This window comes from Mesoplodon densirostris, chromosome 1 (assembly GCF_025265405.1).
Source record: "Mesoplodon densirostris isolate mMesDen1 chromosome 1, mMesDen1 primary haplotype, whole genome shotgun sequence".
Taxonomy (NCBI): Eukaryota; Metazoa; Chordata; class Mammalia; order Artiodactyla; family Ziphiidae; genus Mesoplodon; species Mesoplodon densirostris.
The window spans coordinates 237,144,855-237,168,314 of NC_082661.1; the positions used below are offsets into that span (position 1 = coordinate 237,144,855).

General features: G+C 39.1%; 1 protein-coding gene across 1 annotated transcript in view; it reads right to left on the minus strand.

The window, feature by feature from the left end:
* Positions 1 to 23,460, minus strand: part of DCHS2 (dachsous cadherin-related 2) — a 288,245-nt gene that overhangs the window by 262,019 nt on the left and 2,766 nt on the right. The window lies entirely within an intron of this gene.

Consider the following 23,460-nt stretch of genomic DNA (forward strand, 5'->3'; position numbering starts at 1 on the left):
TCATATTCTGCTTTAAAGATTGGACAAGTGCTTTACAATACTGGCACACCTCCAAAAAAAGAGGAAATGCACTTAATAAAATTGCTCTCTTTTTTAAGTTTTGAACTGTCTTGTTTGAATTATTATTCAAGGTAGAGAATAGATAGAATAAAAAAATGTTAAAATACTGTTATATTCTCAAATCGACTACCCAATTTCTCTGGATAACAATGAGAGTTATACATGCCTTTTAAAGACAGGTTGAAGGACTAATAGCCGATTGTTAACTTGAGATGTTTAAGAAACAAAAAAAGACTCTAGCAATCTCTGTTAATATGCAAAATTCATAACTTCATATTCTGACAGAGTCTAAAAAGAGGCACTGACAGAGATCATATTTCTTTACATGAAATGAGAACTGTCTGGCACTAAATTGCAACATAAAGAGGATATGAACTGTCTTGCCGTATTATAATGTTTATTAGTAGATGTTTCAATGGCAGCAGCGCTTTTCAGAAAGCAGTAAGGATGCTGTAGGAGATGCCCCATTCCTGAAGGAGTCAACACTCATTTAAGTGAGTACCATGCAGGTCGCTCCATCTTATCATTGAACAAATCCTAATCTTATAGGTACAATGCATTTTCATAAGCACTTAGCAGTAAGCAACACAGATAAGGCCTCTGCCATCATCTTTCAAACCTACAATGAGCAGGGGAGCAGGTACTGCACAGGTTACCTGTGTGAGGCATGCTATAAAAGAGGTTTATTGCATAATGCGTACAATCTATGGGTGTTTATAAGATGGGACTTGATTAACAGAGGTGAAATGGGAAGCTTAGATGGTTAAAGAGGTCTCCCTAAGGACATGATATTTTTTAAAAATCAAGTAAGAGAAGCTGGAGGAAGGGGAGCCAACGGTAGAGATGACATGGACAGCACATTTCAAGGAAAAAAATAACCACATTGATTTTCTAGCAAAGTCATCTCTGGCTGCCATAATACAGTACACAGACTGTCTGGCTTAAAAAACAGAAATTTACCCTCACAGTTCTGGAGGCTGTAAGTCTGAGATGAGGATGCCAGCATGGTCGGGTTCTGGTGAGAAACCTCTTGGCATGCAGACGGCCTGACATGGTGGAGAGAGCAAGTTCTGGTCTCTTCTTCTTCTTATAAAGACACTAATCCCATCACAGGACCCCACCCTTACAACCTCATATAAACCAAGACCTCTCAAAGTTCCTAGCACTTCCAACTTCAACATATGGATCTTGGGGACACAAACATTCAGTACCTAACACACAGCAAATGCCTGAGGAGAGAAAGATCCTTCGTGAAGTATGAAGGGGTTGGGGAGAGTTCCCGGGAACAAGGATAGAAAGGCAGGCAGAATGGATTAGGCAAGGACTTTGAACTTGATCTTACAATGAATGCATGAGTAATATAATCAAGTCTGTGTTACAGGTGCTTTTGAAAGAAAGTAATTATCAAAGTAAATGTTAGGTTCTATCTGATATGTGATCAGAGAACAATGCACTTAGTAAAAGATAATTGTGAAATATTTGGGTTCAGCAAAATTAATTTCTACTTAGACAAAAGTTTCTTTGGTATATTAAAAGTCAGTCTTAATGATTTTTAACAATCCTAGCTTGTTCCTCACATTTGGACAGGGCTTGTTGAGGACTGTTTTTCCTCAGATGGGTCACAGTGAATTACTTTCCCTACATGTCTCAGCCAAACCCAAATATGGTGGGAAATACTGTCAGCAAATCCATGAAGTTGATTTCTTTTTTTTTTTTTACTTTTATAGTATTTTTAATAATAAAAAAAAACTATATCACTTTTTCATTTCTAACATTTCCCCCAAACTTGAATTTAATACATATACATTTTTCATGTTTAGTTTTATCTGGAAGGAAGATGCATGTTGGATAAATGATACATTTTTGTTTGAGTTTATTTATAATGAAAGGCTGTGGAACTGACCAGATCATTCAAGAAAAACTATGCATATATCTCTAATATCTGCTAAATATTCAACACAGTTTTCAGGCTGTGCTGCCGAGAGCGATGGGGAATGCCTGGGATCTCTCAGACAGGTCAGGAAATGGCAGGGGTTGGGGCATCCAAGTTCCTGGCGTTTTAACCAGACATTTGTTTTTCTCTCTTTTTTTTTTTTTGTTTAAACATCTTTACGAGTATAATTGCTTTGCAATGGTGTGTTGGTTTCTGCTTTACAACAAAGTGAATCATATACATATATCCCCATATCTCCTCCCTCCTGCGTCTCCCTCCCACACTCCCTATCCCACCCCTCTAGGTGGTCACAAAGTACTGAACTTATCTCCCTGTGCTATGTGGCTGCTTCCCACTAGCTATCTATTTTACATTTGGTAGTGCATATATATGGCCATGCCACTCTCTCACTTCGTCCCAGCTTACCCTTCCCCCTCCCCGTGTCCCCAAGTCCATTCTCTACATCCACATCTTTATTCTTGGCCTGCCCATAGAGTTGATTTCTATTTTTACTTTTTCATGAAGGATTATGATTTGTTCAATTAAGATTCTAGAATTAGGGTGGGATAGGGAGGGTGGGAGGGAGGGAGACACAAGAGGGAAGGGATATGGGAACAGATGTATATGTATGACTGATTCACTTTTTTATAAAGCAGAAACTAATAAAAAAAAGATTCTAGAATTATAAATACATAAAATTATTTATTGAGCATGAGTGAAACTAAAACATACTTAAATAATTTTAAACTGTTAACTTTCATTACTAGTAATATTAATTAATCTATGAAATGCTAAATCAGTAAACATTTGTAGCTGTACACATTAGCTTCCCCATTCAACAATAATCTAATATATTATAAATAAAGTAAAATTCTACAGGCTCTGTATTCAAAGGGCTCTTACTATTAAGTCTTAATCATCTGAATCTCATTGAAATTGATAGAAATATGAGTTTAAGGAAAAAGCAAGAGTTTTGCTTCTGATACGGCTGAGTACACTCACAAAATCCTACCCTCCTTCATGTAACAATTATAAACTTTGAATAAAACAGGAAAAAATATCTGAAGCCTCTTGGGACTGAATAAATATAGTAAGATTTTCATAAGGGTCAAAAAATTAAAGAATGGACTGACGTGGAGGGGGTTTTCCATTTTTTAAGTTTAATTTATTCTATTTTCTTAGCCTATTACCTAAGGACAGGTATCAGTCAAGGCATCATTCAGGGAGGCTAAAGCCCCAGTAGGAGCACACAGTCTTCCTGGATTGAAGAACCTTAGGACAGAGGTCAGGACAACCACAGTCATTAGAAAGTGGGAGGGAAATCCCAGATAGGAGAAAGCCTCTGGGCAAGCCCCAAATTCTGTGTAAACTCTGCCCAAATCTCTGATTGATCCCTGAACTATACATGTATGGGGCATATTGCAAAAACCCAGTTAAGAAAACAACTGAAATGAACTGAGATTTGCACTGGTGCCCAAAAAATCAGATTCTTCAGTTTGAGTCCCACCACCTTAATTGCCTGCTAAAACAAAAATATCAACACTATTCAGAAGAGCACAACAGAACCCAGAGTCTCCACACCATAATGTACACAATGTCCAGAATACAATGCAAAATTATTCAACATATGAGTAACTAGGAAGATGTGATCTATTTTCAAGAGAAAAAAAAAAAGACCAACTCCAGGATGATCTGGATGTTGAAATTCACGAAGACTTTATAACTATATGAGGAAAAGGAAGACACTCTTGTAATGAATGAAAAGATAGGGGATTTCCGCAGAGAAACAGAAACTATAAAATAAAACAAAATGGAAATTCTACAATGAAAAATACAATACCTGAAATTTTAAAAAAATTGTTGGATGTGTTTAACAGCAGAACAGGGATGAGGAATAAAATGGTGAACTTGAAAATAAAGCAATAGAAACCATCTGGTCTGAAGAACAAGAAGAAAATTATTGAAAAGAAAAATAAACAGAGCCTTAGGACCTCAGATCAAAAGTTCTAACATATGTGTATTTGAAAACTCAGGAACAGAGAAAATAAAGAATGAGGTAGAAAAAAGTATATTTAAAAATAAACAAAAAGCAGCTTCTAGAAAGATCTCTCTTTAAACATGGGAGAAGCTTAACTTTATCCTTTTAAAAAAAATGGAAAAGTTATCTTCACAAATGACAGACAAAAGTGGTAACTGTACTTCATATGTTAAAGTGCATTTAGAGATGTAGTAGCAAAATAGCCTTAAAATGTTATGAATTAAATAAGAGCACAATTGTACTTCTCAGTGTACATGGCAAAACTGAATATTACCATGCTCCAAAAAAATTGTCTTTCTTTTAAAATATACTAATATTCAAAACTCAAAAGATGAACTTATTAAATTCATTTTGTGATATTAGAAGTATGCTCTAATATACATAGAACTTAAATTTTTAATTCAAGTAAGCAAATTACCTAGAGTACATTAGTTTGTAAGTATCAAACTTAATTAATAAGCTGCCCTTCCTGTCACCTCTCTTCTTTATGCTGGACACTGACAGACAATGGAAGTGGAACAGACATAAGCATAGCGATTAGATTCTACACAACAAAAATACCACATAAAAGTTCTTGTAAGATGAGTCCAGGAAATAAAGTATCTGCCAGCACTGAAATATTGTGCTCTTGTTTATGCATAATGTAACAGAACAGCCTTTGTATTATTTTTAACAGTTCAGTACTTAAAATAATCCATACTTCAAAGGAAAGTAAACAGTGCATAAGCTTAGATGGCTCTTTACCTCATGACTGGGTTCTTTTATAATCAACATTCTTAAAAACTAGACAAGTCAATTTCTATGTAAACAATAACTTCCTCTGTGTTTCCAAATGTAGAAATCACGAGAAGTATACAACATGGGAAGTGTCTAACTACACAACTGTTGAAAATCAAATAGTATTTAAGTCCATTTATGGTGAGCCTAGAAATAATATTTAATCTCTTGAAAATATATCCATAACACTGGCTATTTCTACACAGTTAATTTAAATGAAGAACAAAAGAACTTTCAGAATACTCTGAACAAAAGAGATAGAGGACAATCTCTTGTTCTGAACAGAATTTCTGAATTAACTGTCAGTAATCAAACTTAGATGAGATGAGAAATTGCCTCAGGTTCTGTTCTGTTCTTTCCTCTTTGCTATCCTTGTGAACACACACTGCACTACAAGTCTTCCTTGCTTTTTGCCACAACACATTCCTTAAAAGCATCAAGTGGGTAGTATTTCTTGTCTGAAGATTTAGGATGAAGTAAACCAAAAATATCATCCAAAAAAATTCAATAATTAAAAATTATTACCATCCTTTAGAATAGAAAACATAGGTTAAATTTCTATAAGTGAGCATAAACAAATAACTTACTGATTATATGAAAGATCTCAATATATAGAGTGTACACACAATACACAAAAATACAACTGAAAAAAAGTTTTACCTTAATATTCCAATTATAATAATACTGTACTGCACCATTTTATATGAGGTACTTGAGCATCTGAGGATTTTTGTATCTGTGGGTGGTCCTAGAACCAATACTCCACAAATACCAAGGGATGACTGAATTTAAACTCTAAGTTTCCTATTTTGATATGCAAAAGAACTTCTAAGGAATGATTTGTTTTGCTCAGCTTTCTTAAAGGAGGTATCCAAATAAATTTTAATTGATGTCTTTTTTTTCTGTCATCGTATCTGTTTTCTGTAATTATTCTGAATAAATAAAATTATTCAAAACCACTCAATGAGTAACAATAAATGTTTGTTAAAGAGTACTGTGAATGATATTATTCCTCTTGACTTCAATTAAAGGAAAATTCAAAGCATCTCTTTTTTCCCTTTGCCCAACTTCTACTACTGAATGAGAATCAGAAGTTCTCAGGATAATCAATAAGAAAATGAAGACACAAGTCAGCCACATCCTAGGATGTCAGTGTTTTCCTCTTTCACTAGGATAACTTACATCTCAAGAGACAAGTACAATAAGACAAAGCCTGCTGGTGTCTCTTTTTAGGAAACATCCTTGACCTTGGAAGGCCAGAAACATGCCCAGGGTCATGGGAGCCACAGGCCTGGCAAGTATGATCAGAAATGAACTCTGGAGGATGTCAGAGATCAGCCTACTCTGATCTTTACTGTCAACCAAGAAGATCAAGGTATCCTCAAGGCCCAGAAGGCTCCTATGGCTGTCCATAGTGAGAAGCAGACTAAATGTGGGACTGAAGGTCTACAAAGTACCTAAGACAGTGAGCTTTCCTAGAGCATCATTTGAGGTACAGGATCGTATTTCTATCCATTTAACATGACTAGTCACTGAGGTTTTTAAAACAAGAAACTGACACTTCTTCCTTTCACTCTCACTTGGCTCCTCAGTTTAATCAAAACTCAAGTGAAGATACACATAATAATAAACTTTCCTGGGAGTTTACATGTGGCGGGCATCACTCTCTTCCCTGGGTTGTATCATCTCATTGAATCTCCACAATAGCCCCATGAGGTCGATCCTATTATCATCCCCATTTTATGGATGAGAAAATTGAGGCGTACAAAGATGGGGGAACTTGCTCAAGCTCAAGTTACTAAATGACAGAGCTGAAATGTAAACCCTCTTCCATCTGGCCCGATAGGACAAGCTTTCATCCACTAGATCATTCATCCTCTGCCCAAATCAAGGACACCTGGAAATCATGAGCACCAGTAAACCACTTCCATCTTCTCTATTAAAGAGCTTCCATACACTTCATCAGTGGGCAATCTGAGATCTGCATTTTTATGGGAAAATGGTAAACCCTGAAATGAAGTTAACAGCGTGGGCTTTTTAAAAGGAAATTCAAAACATAATTGCTTAAGAAAGAAAGACACAGTATCCCACTGCATACATAGGGCAGGGCTAGTATGCCCAAAGGTCATAGAGTCAAAAGGTAAAAGTTGCAATATTAAACAATAATCAAGATTAAGATGTTTTTGTCTGTTCAGTACAATAATCTATCTTAACCGATCCAACACTTTCTTTTCATATGAAAGATGGTAGTTAATGACTTCCATCAGCTACAGGATATAATATTAAGAAATGGGCAATAATAAATCCTTCATGTCCTTTCTTTAGCAGCTACATTTTATTCACAACTTTTTAATAGTAATAGATGCTGAAGGAAGCCACTTTTGCTAAAGAGGTCCTTAATCCATCATCGAGGGATACCAGACTCTGAACAAGACAACAGCACAGATTTCCAGAACCTTTCTTCAGGTGGGAAAGGGCTCTTAACATATGCCTAGGGCTGGGTAGACATGGGTGAACAGGTAGCAACCTCAGTCATTACAGGGCACTGAGGAAGGAAGTTGAGCAAACAGGGGCAAGATGCCCACAGACTTGACTTGTAAATACTGAAAACAATGGGAGAGGCATATTACATGCTAAAGAGAAGAGAAAAGTATAGAGGCAGGGGTAAAAGATAGAAGAGAAAGGGGGTAATTGAGAAGCTGTGTCAGAAAAGATGGGAGAGGTAAAATGTAGAACATGAATGAATAGGTTTGATTTGGACAGAGGAGAATCACTTAATCCTTGGGGACTGGATGGCAAAGATACAGAAAAGTCTGATGGTGGGAGGTAAGATTTTGCCTCTGGACTCTACTGAGCAGAAGACAGAGTAAAGGGATCAAAACATGATGCTTAAAGAGAGTAAAGTGGTGGGAGAGATGCTAAGGTGAATACCACAAAATTGCCCAGCAGTGTTGAGGGCCCAGCTGATACCATATACTTAGAGCCAATCCCCACTTGGAATTCCTCCAGCTGTGTCCTACAGTCCAAGTGTTGGGGGCCGGAGGGGCATGTAAGCTAGATTGTTCCACTGCCAGTAATATGTGTATAGGTGTGGAAGAGCAAGGGTTAATTTTGTGCACCCAGGAGTCCCAGCTGGACAGCAAAGGAACTAAAGCAAGGAGAAGACTGGTTTATAAGGAAGAAAAGGAGCCTAGAAAAAAATCTAGTTTCAAAAAGTAAATGTAAATCAAATTAAAGACTGAGAAAGCTAAAAGACTAGGAGGCTCTATTCAGAGACTGGGACATAAGTTGAGATTTAAAAGGTGGAACAGTTCCAAATAAGAGCTGTGGGACAGGGTTCCTGGAGTACAAGTAATAAAAGAAATGGACAAATTCTTGGAATGGTACAACTTCCCAAGACTGAACCAGGAAGAATTAGAAAATATAAACAGACCAATCACAAGTAATGAAATTGAAACTGTAATTTAAAATCTTCCAACAAACAAAAGGCCAGGACCAGATGGCTTCACAGGTGAATTCTATCAAACATTTAGAGAAGAGTTAACTCCCATCCTTCTCAAAAGCTTCCAAAAAACTACAGAGGGAGGAATACTCCCAAACTCATTCTACGAGGCCACCATCACCCTGATACCAAAACCAGAGAAAGATATCACAAAAAAAGAAAATTACAAACCAATATCACTGATGAACACAGATGCAAAAATCCTCAACAAAATACTAGCAAACAGATTCCAACAACACATTAAAAAGATCATACACCATGATCAAGTGGGATTTATCCCAGGGATGCAAGGATTCTTCAATATATGCAAATCAATCAACGTGATACACCATATTAACAAACTAAAGAATAAAAAACATGTGATCATCTCAATAAATGCAAAAAAAGCTTTTGACAAAATTCAAAGGCCATAAACGACAAACCCACAGCAAACATTATTCTCAATGGTGAAAAACTGAAAGCATTTCCTCTAAGATCAGGAACAGGACAAGGATGTCCATTCTCACCACTATTACTCAACATAGCATTGGAAGTCCTAGCCACAGCAATAAGAGAAGAAAAAGAAATAAAAGGAATACAAATTGGAAAAGAAGAAGTAAAACTGTCACTCTTTGCAGATGACATGATACTATACATAGAAAATCCTAAAGATGCCACCAGGAAACTACTAGAACTAATCAATGAATTTGGTAAGGTTGCAAGATACAAAATTAATGCACAGAAATCTCTTGCACTCCTATACAATAACAATGAAAGATCAGAAAGAGAAATAAAGGAAACAGTCCCATGTACCATCATGACAAAAAGAATAAAATACCTAGGAATAAACCTACCTAAGGAGGCAAAAGACCTGTACTCAGAAAACACTGATGAAAGAAATCAAAGATGACACGAACAGATGGAGAGATAAAACATGCTCCTGGATTGGAAGAATCAATATTGTGAACATGATTATACCACCCAAAGCAATCTACAGGTTCAGTGCAATCCCTATCAAATACCAATGGTATTTTTCACAGAATTAGAACAAAAATGTTTACAGTTTGTATGGAAACACAAATGAGCCCAAATAGCCAAAGCAATCTTGAGAAGGAAAAATGGAGCTGGAGGAATCAGGCTCCCCAACTTCAGACTATACTACAAAGCTACAGTAATCAAGATAGTATGGTACTGGCACAAAAGTAGAAATATAGCTTAATAGTACAGGACAGAAAGCCCAGAGATAAACCCACATGCATACGGTCACCTAGTCTATGACAAAGGAGGCAAGAATATACGGTGGAGAAAAGACAGCCTCTTCAATAAATGGTGCTGGGAAAACTGGACAACTACATGTTAAAGAATGAAATTAGAACACTCCCTAACACCATACACAAAAATAAACTCAAAATGGATTAAAGATCAGACACTATAAAACTCTTAGAGGAAAACATAGGAAAAACACTCTAACATAAATCACAGCAAGCTCTTTTATGACCCACCTCCTAGAGTAATGAAAATAAAAACAAAAATAAGCAAATGGGACCTGATTAAACTTAAGAGCTTATGCACAGCAAAGGAAACCATAAACAAGACGGAAAAGACAAGCCACGGAATGGGAGAAAATATTTGCAAACAAAGCAGCTGACAAAGGATTAATCTCCAAAATATACAAACAGCTCATGCAGCTCAATATCAAAAAAGCAAACAACCCAATCCAAAAATGGGCAGAAGACCTAAACAGGCATTTCACTAAAGAAGACATACAGATGGCCAAGAGGCCCATGAAAAGATGGTCAACATCACTAATTATTAGAGAAATCCAAATCAAAACTACAATAAGGTATCACCTCACACTGGTCAGAAGGGCCATCATCAAAAAATCTACAAACAATAAATGCTGGAGAGGGTGTGGAGAAAGGGGAACTCTCTTGCACTGTTGGTGGGAATGTAAATTGATACAGCCACTGTGGAGAACAAAGGTTCCTTAGAAAACTACAAATAGCGCTACGATATGACCCAGCAATCCCACTACTGGGCATATACCCTGTGAAAACCATAATTCAAAAAGAGTCATGTACCACAGTGTTCATTGCAGCACTATTTACAATAGCCAGGACATGGAAACAACCTAAATATCCATCAACAGATGAATGGATAAAGAAGATGTGGTACATATATACAATGCAACATTACTCAACCTTAAAAAGAAATGAAATTGGGTCATTCATAGAGATGCGGATGGACCTAGAGTCTGTCATACAGAGTAAAGTAGGTCAGAAAGAGAAAAATAAATATCATATATTAACGCATATAAGTGGAATCTAGAAAAATGGTACAGATGAACCTATCTGCGGGGAAGGAATAGAAATGCAGACATAGAGAATGGACATGTGGACACAGGGGAGGAAGGGGAGGGTGGGATGAATTGGGAGATTAGGTTTGACATAAATATACTACGGTGTGTAAAATAGATAGCTAGTGGGAACCTGCTGTACAGCATGTACATACAGCTCTGTGCTCTGTGATGACCTAGGTGGGTGGGATTGGGGTGGAGGGAGGTCCAAGAGGGAGGGGATATATGTATACATATAGCTGATTCACTTCATTGTATCGCAGAAACTAACACAACATTGTAAAGCAATTGTACTCCAATAAAAAAAAAATTAAGACATAAAACCAGGCCAATTGGGAAAATGTAAAACCAGTGTGCCTGAATAGCAAGAGCTACAGTGGAGACAAAACTGGCTAAAAGGCTGTCAATATCCTCAAAGCATATGGTGGACTGGAGGTCTGTAGGAAAGAAGGAAAAGTGGGAAGAGAGAAGAGCAGAGACAGATAATGTGTGCCTTACTGCCTGGGAGTGTGGAGAGGGATGTTGAATATTTCAGAAGCAGCGCAAAGGAGCTTAGAAAATGGGGCAGGATGCCAACCATCTCTCTACATTCTCTGCCAGTCCATGGGGTTCCAGAAAATAAGCAAACAGCACTATGATCACAGATACCTGCCCTCCAACACCGTACGAGTGACATGACCCTTGTCCCACCAGCATCCTTAGCCGTTGACTCTTCTCTCATTATCCTCACTTTCACTACCACAGCTTTAATTATCACCTCCAAATGAATGACTTCCAAGTTTCCATCTTCAACCTTCTGCTCTTTCCTCTACTGTAGTTCTGAATATCTAAAGAGCTTTCAAGATATCTTTTCCCAGACTACTGGCCATTAATTCATGCCCAACATATCAAACACTCAACTAAGCGAGCATCTTTTCCCCAAAACTCTCACCACCAGCTTTTCCTATTCCTCCCACTAACCCAGACTGAAAATATGGGATCATCTTTTACTTCTCTCATCCCTTATTCAAGTTGTAGTATTTCCGTTATAATGCCTCTAAGGTCAGCCTTTCTACTACACTTCACTACCATTTCCCTAGTTCAGGCCCTCATAACTGAATATGTATTAGTACAAGAGTCTCCTACCTAGTTTCCCTGCTTTCTTCCTTCCACAAATTTTCCTAAAACCTTACTTTACACAGGTTGATCTCTATTTAAAAACTCCCCACCTCTCTGTGTTGCCTCCATAACAAAAGCCAAACTCTAGGCAAAGACTGTGAGTCCTTCATGACCTGTCTCCTGTGCCTTCAAAACTCCACCTACTACTTCACTACAGGACCAGACACACCATGATTATTCTACTTCATACTATCCCCACATGGATTATGTATCCTAGCGTTTTAATTAAAATTTGTATTCGTTGCCTTATTCATTTGATCTATCTGTACCACAAACAACACATTCTTGTTAAATGAAGATTTTAATTCAGTAAAACTTTAAGCAATAACCTGCCATTTGTAAAAATGACTTAGCATAGTTTCCCTATGGACTATGAAAGTATAAATTATTTCTAAGGTTGCTCACTTTTAATTTATAATTTAGAAGGCAAAGGGCTCATAATAGAAGTCTGGTGTTTAGTTGTAAATAAAATTAATATATCATCAGATTTCAGTTATCAGAGGAAGGAAATCTTACTGATCACAACTTTCAGAAGGCCATCCTAAATGATTCTCTTTTAGAGGTGATCACGCCTAGGAATGCATTACACATTTTTATGCAAAAAAAAAAATAAGTTGTGCAGCTATCCTGGAATGTATCCATGACAGGCTGTAAATAAAAACCTACATATCACAACACAGGACTCCCTGGAAGGTCCATATCTAGTGAAACCTCCATCCTGATCCACCACATAAACCCTCTCACCTCCAAGTTCCCTTAATTCTTACTACACCAACTACTTTCTACCACATAGTGTAGATTACCTCAAATCCTTGTGATAACATGCTCTCAAAATGAATTACAATGTGTGATGATCAACATGACTGGGCCTCATGATGCCCACATATCTGGTTAAACATTATTTCTAGGTATGTCTGTGGGGGTGTTTCTGGCTGAGATTAACATTTGAATTGCTGGACTGAGAAAAGCAGAATGTCCTCCCCAACATGTGTGCATATCATCCAATCCACTGAAGGCCTCAACAGAACAAAAAAGAGGAGGAAGGATGAATTTGATCTTTCTGTCTGACTGCTGAGCTGGGACATCAGTCTTCTCCTGTCCTCTGACTGGGACTTACACCATCAGTTCTTCTGGCACTCAGGCCTTCAGACTTGGACTGAATTATACCACCAGATTTCTTGAGTCTCCAGCTTGCAGCCAGCAGATCATGGGATTTCTTGGTCTCTATAATCCCATGAATCAATTCCTCATTTTATATTTCCTATTGCTTCTATTTCTTTGGAGAACCCTAACTAATATACAGCATTTTATGAGTGAGGAACTAGGGCCAGAAAAGTTAACAGGGATAGTAAATGGTGACGTCAGAACTGAAACCAAGGTTTTGTACTCAAAGTCCAGTGCTGTCTTTTTTCAGGCTGTCTTAATAAAAGATTCCAAAGAGTAATAACTGATACACAGAACAAAAGACACTAAGATAGGAAGAGGACCAAGGTGGCTAGGATGACCCTGAGCTAATCTCTTCCCACAGACACACCAAATCTATGCCTACATACAGAGCAATTCCTCCAGAAGAAGACCTGAGGGCTGACTGAACAGCTTCTGTACATAGAAGGACCACATAGAAAGGGGTAGGAGAGACGGAGACACAGTATCCATGGGAACTCCACCCATGAGACAGCAACCTGAGATAGAAAGGGATATTACTGAGGGGTCCAAGCACTGATTCACCCACCCTGGGACACAGTGAAAAAACAGCTGTTTAAAGGACACATATATACTCTACAGCAAAGAAATACATTTACTAACCTTAGAACTCCTGCCAAACAGGTGGGGAACTGCTGGAGCCCTCTGCAGGATCAGGGGTGCTGGCAGAGCATTGTTTTAGTCCACCAAGAACTTCCCCAGACCCACGCCTGCTCCTGCTCCAGCCGTCCTGCTAAGGTGGCCCCGGTGTTGTGCATTCCAAGGACTGCCCCTGACCTGTGAGCAGTCCACACAGGGGCATTCCCACAGAAGACCACTCCTTCAAAACTGGGAGGGAGAGCCGTTTTCTCTACTTTGTAGAAACAAACACCAAAAGTCAAGCAAAATGAGGATACAGAAGAATGTGTTCCAAACAAAAGAACAAACTAAAACCTTAGGGGGGAAAAAAAAAAAAACTAATGAAACAGTGATAAATAATTTACCTGATAAAGAGTTCAAAGAAATGATCATAAGGATGCTCACTGAATTTGGGAGAAAAATGGAGGAACTCAATGAGAACTTCAACAAAGATTAAGGAAATATAAGAAAAAAACAATCAGAGAAGAAGACCACAATGAACAGCATATTAGATGACACAGAAGAATGGATAAGCAATCTGGAATACAGAATAGTGGAAATCACCCAATCAGAACAGCAAAAGGAAGAAATATTTTTTTTAAATGAGGATAATTTAAGGGACCTCAGGGACAACATCAAGTACACTAACATTCACATTATAGATATCCCAGAAGGAGAAGAAAGAGAGGAAGTACAGAAAACTTATTTGAAGAAACAATGACTGAAAACTTCCCTAACTTGGGGAAGGAAACAGACGTCCAGGTACAGGAAGCACAGAGTCCCAAAGAAGATGAACCTAAAGAAATCCACACCAAGACATAATTAAAGTGGCAAAAGTTAAAGTAAAAGTGAGAATCTTAAAGACAGCAAGAGAAAAACAACTAATCACATACAAGGGAAACCTTGTAAGACTATCAGCTGATTTTTCAGCAGAAACTTTACAGGCCAGAAGGGAGTGGCAGGGTATATTTAAAGTTCTAAAAGAGAAAAAAACTTACAATTTAGAACACGCTATCTGTCAAGGTTTTCATTCAGAATTGAAAGAGGGATTACAAAGTCTCCCAAAAAGCAAAAATTAAAGGAGTTCATCACCACTAAACTGCCTTACAAGAAATGCTAAAGAGTCTTCTTTAAGGCCACAACTAGAAATGACAAAACATATATGTGTGTGTATATATATATATATATATATATATATAAAGTCTCACTGGTAAAGGCAAGTATAGTAAATGCAGTGGATGAGGCACTTAAGAGCTAGTATGAAGGTTAAAAGACAAAAATAGTACAAGTCAACTATAACTACAATAAGTAGTTAAGGGATACATAAAATTAAAAGATATAAGATATGACATCAAAATCATCCAATGTGGTGGTGTAGGGAGTAAAAATGTAGGCCATGTACAACAAGCCCACAGCTAACACCACACTCAATGGTAAACATCTGAAAGCTTCTCCTCTAAGACCAGAACTGAGACAAGGATGCCCACTCTTGCCACTTCATTCCACACAGTACGGGAAGTCCTAGCCACAGCAATTAGGTAAGAAAGAGAAATAAAAGACATCCAAATTGGAAAGGAAGAAGTAAAACTGTCACTATTTGCAGATGACATGATACAATAAATAGAAAACCCAAAAGGCTCCAGCAAAAGAACTATTAGAACTAATAAATGACTTCAGTAAAGATGCAGGATATAGAATAGAAATCTGTTGCATTTCCGCCCACTAATAATGAAAGAGAAAGAGAAAGAGAACTATCAGAAAGAGAAATTAAGAAAACAACCCCATTAACAATTGCATCAAAAAGAATAAAATACCTAAGAATAAATTTAACCAAAGAGGTGAAAAACCTGTATTCTGGAAACTATAAGACACTGATGGAAGAAACTGAAGATGACACAAACATATGGAAAGATACACCATGCTCATGGATTGGAAAGATCAGTATCATTAAAATATCCATACTACCCCAAATAATCTGCAGATTCAATGCAATCCCTATCAAAATATCAATGACATTTTTCACAGAACTAGAACAAATAATCCTAAAATTTGTATGGAACCACAAAAGGCCCCAAATATACAAAGCAATCTTGAGAAAGAAGAACAAATCTGGAGGTGTCACACTCCCAGACTTGAAACTATACTACAAAGCTACAGTAATCAAAACACTATGGCACTGATACCAAAACAAACACACAGAACAACTGAACAGAATAGAGAGCCCAGAAATAAACCCATGTTCATATGGTCAAGGAGGTAAGAATACAATGGGGAAAAGATAGTCTCTTCAATAATTGAACAGTGTTGGGAAAACTGGACAGCCACATGTAAAATAATGGAACTGGACCACTTTCTTATACCATATACAAAAATGGTTTTAAAGACTTAAATGTAGGACTTGAAACCATAAAACTCCTAGAAGAAAACATAGGTAGTAACTTCTTTGACATCAGTCTTAGAGATATTTTTTGGCATATGTCTCCTCCAGAAAGGGCAACATAAGCAAAAATAAACAAATGGGACTACATCAAACTAAAAAGCTTTTTCACAGTGACGGAAACCACTGACAAAACTAAAAGGTGAGCTATTGAATAGGATATCTTCAAACAATGTATCTGATAAGGGGTTGATATCCAAAATATTTAAAGAACTCATACAGCTCAATAGCTAAAAACCAAACAACCCAGTCAAATATGGGCAGAGGACCTGAATAGATATTTTTCCAAAGAAGACATACAGGTGGCCAACAGGCACACAAAAAGGTGCTCAACATCACTAATAATCAGGAAAATGCAAATTAAAATCACAGTGAGATCACCTCATACCTGTCAGAATGGCTATTTCTAAAAGACAAGATGTGGAGAAAAGGGTACCCTCGTGCACTGTTAATGGGACTGTAAACTGGTATAGCCACTACAGAAAACAGTATGGAGGCTCCTCAGAAAACTAAAAATAGAGCTACCATATGACCCAGCAATTCCACTTCTGGGTATTTACCCAAAGAAAATGAAAACACTAATTCGAAAAGATACATGTACTTCTATGTTCATTGCAGCACTATTTACAATAGCCAAGATATGGAAGCAAGCTAGGTGTCCATCAACAGATGAATGGGTAAAAAAGATGGGATATATATACACATATATACAATGGAATATTACTCTGCCATAAAAAAGAATGAAATCTTGCGATCTGTGGCAACATGGACAGATGCAGAGGGTATTATGGTAAGTGAAATAAGTAAGAAAAAGAAAGACAAATACCATGTGATTTCACTGGTATGTGTAATCTAACAAACAAAGCAAACAAAAAAAAACCAAAACAGAAACAAACTTATAGGTACAGAGAACAAACTGTTGGTTGCCAGAGGGGAGTGGGGTTGGGGGACAGGTGAAATACATGAAGGGAGTAAGAGGTACAAGCTTCCACTTATAAAATAAATAAGTCTTGGGGATGTAATGTACAGGAAATATCATTGATAACATTGCAGCAACTTTGTATGGTGATGGATGGTAACTGGACTTATTGTGGTGATCATTTCATAATGTATAAGAATATTGAATCGCTATGTTGAACACCTCAAACTATATCATATTGTATGTTAATTATAACTCAATAAAAAAAAACATACTAAGTTACTCTGTAGACCAGAATCATGCCCTGCACAGCTGAAAGGGATCCCACTGAATCTAAGTGTGATGCTTAGCACCCTTGGGGTGAAACCCTGAGGACTCATGACCCATCACACCAAGGCCTTTGCCACAACTTACATCACACTGCCTCCCCTCTATGACTGTCACAGTGTTTTTTAATGTGGCAGTGTAGGGGGTGGGGTAGGGGTGGAGGATAGCTATTGAGAGGTCATTTGAACCTTCCTTGAAGACACATGGGATTCCATAAACCCATAAGGAGATGTTACAAGCTTCCAATGTAAGCAAAACAGGTTTCTCTCTTCATTGCCAGACACATACATCTAACTAAAAACTGAATACACAATTTAAACTTTTTCTGCTTTTCGTGCAAGAGAACTTTTTTAAAAAAGATTTATTTATTGGTTTTTTTTTTGGCTACGTTGGGTCTTAGTTGTGGCATGAGGGATCTTCCGCTGCAGCGTGCGGGCTTCTCTCTAGTTGTGGCACACAGGCTCCTGAGCGCATGGGCTCTGTAGTTGTGGTGCGTGGGTTCCAGAGCACGTGGGCTCTGTAGTTTGCAGCACATAGGCTCTAGTTGAGGCGCACAACCTCAGTAGTTGTGGCACGTGGGTTTAGTTGCCCTGTGGCATGTGGGATCTTAGTTCCCTGACCAGGGATCGAACCCACGTTCCCTGCACTGTAAGGCGGATCCTTTACCACTGAACTACCAGGGAAGTTCCAAGAATTTTATTTGAAATGTCATTTTTAATTAGTCCTCAGCATTCACTATATCAGGCAAAATAGTCTTCATCATTTCTAGAAGTCTTATTTACTAGCATTTAATAATAAATAGCATGCATTCAGGACTTACTACGAGTCAAGCATTGTTTTAAGATACATGTACTAATTCATCACACACATAAAAACTTTATATCAAGCTGATACCATTGTTATCCATATTTTCCAGATGAGGAAACTGAGGCACAGTGCCCAAGATCACATGGCTAGTAAGTAGTGGAGCTGAGATTCAAACCCAGGCACACTGATCCCATAGTCTGGCTATATTTTTCATCACTGTGTGCAGCTTAAGTTTAGTCTTCAAAGCTAAGAACTCTCTACCATGTAATGTCAATCATCTTTAGTTCTAGAACCAAGAACTAGACAAAGTACTTGCAAGTTATATATTGACTGTAACTAGAGATGCATCCCACAGATTCCAGGCTATACCCCTCCTATTACATAGCCAAACAAATTATCTGATCATCTTTCTCAAGCAGGCAAAGGGGAAAGGAAGTAAAGCCAGCTGATTGGTCTTGGGTAGCAGCTGGGTGGGGGACAGGGAGAGGAAGGCTACCAAAACGAAGTCTGAGAGAATTCTACAGCCAGTCTCAAGTACCTAAAACAGGTCATCAAAGCAAAGCCAGAGGCATGTACCAACACACGCTGGGAACTACAATGGAAGGCCAGCAGGAGTCGGATAATTCAGGGAAGATGACAGTTGGCAGGTAATCTAGACTCCTCCTGGAGACAGATGCAAATGACCACTGTGGAGATCTCACATGCTTTCCGTGTGCATGTACAGACAGGTCAGGTCCATTCAAAAGAGCCAGAATGAGACAATCATATATGGTAATACAATTCTATGGCCATCAAAGCTGGCACACACTAGGTAAGTACATAAGCTTGTATGTAAGGTAAGCAGTAAGAGTATGTCTGTAATAAGATGAGGGATAAACAATGCAATTCAGACCATAAAATTCCAAAAGATCAATGATAAAATATATGGAGGAAAGAAACTTTACAATAAATTTAATATACATACAAATGAAATGTAAAAAAAAATATAAAATAGAAAGTAAAAACCTTTACTAGCTCTACCACTGACTAGTAAATTTGTTTTCATTATGCTCTTCAATACAATTTAACAAAAATGTTGATCTTCCAGTATATGAGATTGAGAACACTAGGAATTACAGGGACTCAAATACCGTTAAGTTGTAACAGCACAAGGTAATCACAATCCATCGTCTTACTGATACAAGTAGACAACCGTAGCACCATAAAGACCATTAAGAAAAGAGCTAGACAGAAGAAGGAAGCATTTAGTGGGAGGAGGTGGCATTTGAGATACGCCCCAAATCTCTCTTGTCAAGAACAGGCACCAGAAGACAAGGAACAATGTGGACAGACTAGGGAGGCGACAATGAGTGTAAACGAAGGGACACACGAAGGCCTTGGCAACCAGTGCGGTCACATTTGGGGAGGAACCAAAGATGATATGAAGGGTTAGGAAACATCTGCCTTAATCCAAGGCTGGCACCAGGACAGCCTCTTGAAAGAAGGCCTCACACTGTTCCTAAGGGCCGCCTACCTCGGCATCCCTTGCCATCATCACCACCCAGACTTCAGGAGAGGGGCTGCCAGCCCTGGACACTGACTAAAGCTAATTAATAATCCTTCCCTTAAATCATACCACCCCAGGCGGTGTTTTGGGTTTTCCATGTTTACCTCCACAGTACAGTTGAGACAAAGTTCACACATTTAGAAAGGCTTTCCTAAGGGCTTGGGGATTCATAAAAGAAAGTAACCCCAAAAGATGTAATGAATCAGAAACAAGATATAGGTTAGTCCTTCTCAGGCCAGGGAGCACAGTTGGCATCAGGCCTTCCCATCTTCCACATCTTCCCAGACGGTCGATATTATGTCTAATGCCCAGGCACCCCTCCTAGTCAGGCTCCTCAAAGTCAGACCAGAAGAGCAAGCACACGAGCACAGCGGGTGTTCTCTCCCACAGCCCATGTGTGGGATCCCAAGACCTGCTTTTTACCCAATTAATTCATATGAGCCACGACCTTGCTCTTCACCCTTGTCCCTCTCAGCAATGAAACCCACAACCACTCCAACAAATAGCAAAAACGCAGACAGACACACACCAAATGCATAAATACATCTGTAGAAGGGATCCATTAACAAAATATAGAAAGTTTCAAAAAGGAGCTGATTAATGAAGGTTGGGGGAAAAAAGAAAGAAAGAGTAGAAGATAAATGACTTCGATTTAAAAAATGTCAGAATTTGAGATGTCAAAAATACTTCCAGGCAGAGATACGTACCAGGTAGAGAAATGTTAATCTGCAGTTAGCAAAGGAGGTCGACCCTGGAGATGTTAAAAAAAAAAAAAAAAAAAAAAAAGTTGCAGTTCTGGGAATACATAAGTAGAAAGTATAGAAAAGAGCGAAGTGAGAGGAAGGCAAAACCTTTGGAAACACCTCTATCACACTGAGCAGGGGACACAAGGAGGAATTGGCAAGACAGAGACAGAGAGGATGCAGTGAGACAGGAGGCAGTGAAGACGATGCATTCAAGAAAGAGGAAGCGGGCAGCCGCCCAAGATGCTTTAGAGAATGAGTCAGGTTAAACGAAGAAAGCCCAGTGGATCTGAAATAAAAGAACACAGCTGCCTTTGGAGAGGCAGAATGTAGCATAGTGGTGGGGGAGATCAGAACAGGGCGGGAAGGGGTGATCAGCAAGTGGGGGCGGGGCATATGCCTTCACATGGAGGAGGGAAGGAGACAGGGGACGGAGGACTTGGGACTCTACACTTGGCTGGCACAGGGACCTGGCCTCACCGCTGCCTCCCCAGCACCAGCACGAGTTCCTGGAATGTAATACGTACCCCATAAATACTGTTCATGGAATGTTGTTTATTCAATGAATGTTGTTGTCTGATTAAGCAAATGAATTAGTGAATGAACACAGTACTGATATTTGGAGGAGTACAAGAGAATAATCTTGTTATGGAACGTGTGTAGTTCAGGTATGAAGGCTGCAGTTACGTTGTTTGAAGATCTGGTCACAAGATAAAGTGGCGCAGTGGATAAGAATCCCCCTGCCAATGCAGGGGACACGGATTCGAGCCCCGATCCGGGAGGATCCCACATGCCGTGGAGCAACTAAGCCCATGTGCCACAACTACTGAACCCGTGTGCCACGACTACTGAAGCCTGTGTGCCACAACTACTGAAGCCCGCGCACCAAGAGCCCGTGCTCCACAAGAGAAGCCACTGCAAGAAGCCCATGCACCACAACGAAGACCTAACGCAGCCAAAAATAAACAAATAAAAATAAATAAATTTATAAAAATAACAACAACAACAACAAGATAAAGACTGTCAGTGTAGTTCACGTGGTTGGATTTAGTGTGGGGCAGAGAGTGGCAGTCTCACCACCAAGAGAGGCTGAGGTTAGTCTCTTTGACAGTAATCTGAAGAAAAAGAGAGTCTTTCAGGCCAGACACTAGAACCCAGAGGCAAACACAGGAGCAACTGCCTTGACCACGAAAATATCAAGAGATGCTGAAAGGAGTCCCCGAGGAGCAGGTTGTCAAGAAGGGGCTCTCCACCTGGGGGGCAGTGGGGAGCAAGGAACTAAGAAATCCAGACAAGTGCCCACAAGGTTGTGAAAACCCTTTGGGGCTAGAGGCCACCCATCTCAGGCTGCTACCAGTTCTTGTCCTCTGTATTAAATCCCTTTGTTCGGCCCCATATTTAAAGTCTTTGGAAAGTTCCAATTTGGGTCTGAGAACATGGAAGCGTTCAGCCAGCACTGGGGGATGGGAGGATGGCTGCCCTGGGGTGGTAGTAGGAGCATAAAAAGAGCGTAATAAGCCCCGGGATTAGTGTTGTGGAGTAACCACCAAGACACCTAGAAGTTCAGGCTTTGTTTTATTAGGTGACGTGGTATTCCCTTATAGGGAATCCAGGAAAGAACTTTTTTTTTTTCCTGTCATTTCTCAGTTTGGATTTTTATGATTCTGACGAAGGAGAATTGAGCCGAGATGAGGTCTAAAGGGAGAAAACGGGTAAAGGGCGACAGAAAGGTTCAACTGTAAGAATTGATACAATGTAATTAAACAAAGCCCTGGAAGAAAGGAGAGGCCATGAGATCCAAAGGGAGTGGGGGACGTTTGTTTTTACAAAGTGGTATAAAGAAAGATTGAGAGTAAAGAGATCACAAGCAGATGGAAGACACACTCTGGGTGAGACTTAGGGGACAGAGTCAGCCAGAGAGCTGACGCAGCTCAGAAAGTTCACAAAGCTGCTATGGTGAGGGCAGAGAGCCCAGCGTAGAGGAACGTGTCTGCAACCTGGAGTGGCTAGATTGCTGGAATTTCCAGAAATTCTAATCAGCACCCTTTAATACTACCTATAACAATACTTGGCAACCTGAAAGGTTTTTTTGCGACTGAGGATGCAGTCTTGCACTTGAGCCAAGTTCAGCTCACCATAATGGATCTGCCACATACCAAGTCATAATAACGGGATAAACTCACACCTCATGGCAGAATCATCTCACAATTTTAGAAACGACTCCAAAAAGACAGGTTCTAATTAAAGGAATCATAATTAATTTACCCTGCTTATAGAGTCCAGTCGTACCGTTTCGCACCAAGATCCTTAAGGTCTTCCAGATGGAAGAAATTTTGGAAATGATCTAATCCAACCTCTCATCTATTATGACTTCAGTTTTCAGCACCCATGGGAGACACAATTGGTGCCCACTGGCAGCATGTGCTCCTCTCCATTTCTCAGCCACCTTTGCAGTACACCTGAGGCCACATGGCTAAGCTCTGACCAATAGGACATTGATGGACCTGATCTACGTCACTCCCAGCCCTGGCCCTACCCTGGATGGAGAAGGACCAATCAACCTGCATCGGATCAGACTCTGCTTGAGATGTAAATAAACTTCCATTATGTTATTCATCGGCATTTGTGGACCTGTTTCAGCAGCAAGCATTAATTGATTTTCAAGCCTTCTTTTAATAACCTAGCAACTCAGTGAGTCTTCAGTCGTGCCCGAGAAAAGGATGGAGATTATTATTACCCACAGAGCCAAAGGATTAAAAAAAGAGAGAAGTCAGGTAACTCATTTTTAAAATACAGTGGCATCTTACTTATCTAAAGGTTATTGAGACATGACTTATCAAGGCTACAGCCTCACCCCGCCTGCCCCACCCCCCACCTGAGAACCAAGAAATAAGCCATAGAGGTCTTAAAACAACCCAGCTTGAGAGCTAAATGGAGTTTTAGAGCTTCACTCACTAGTTAGCCTCTCAGGCTCTATTTATTTACTCAAATTATCTTGGAGTAAATAAACCAGTCTTGGAAATCTAGTTTGTTATCTCACATCAGATAAATACTAGG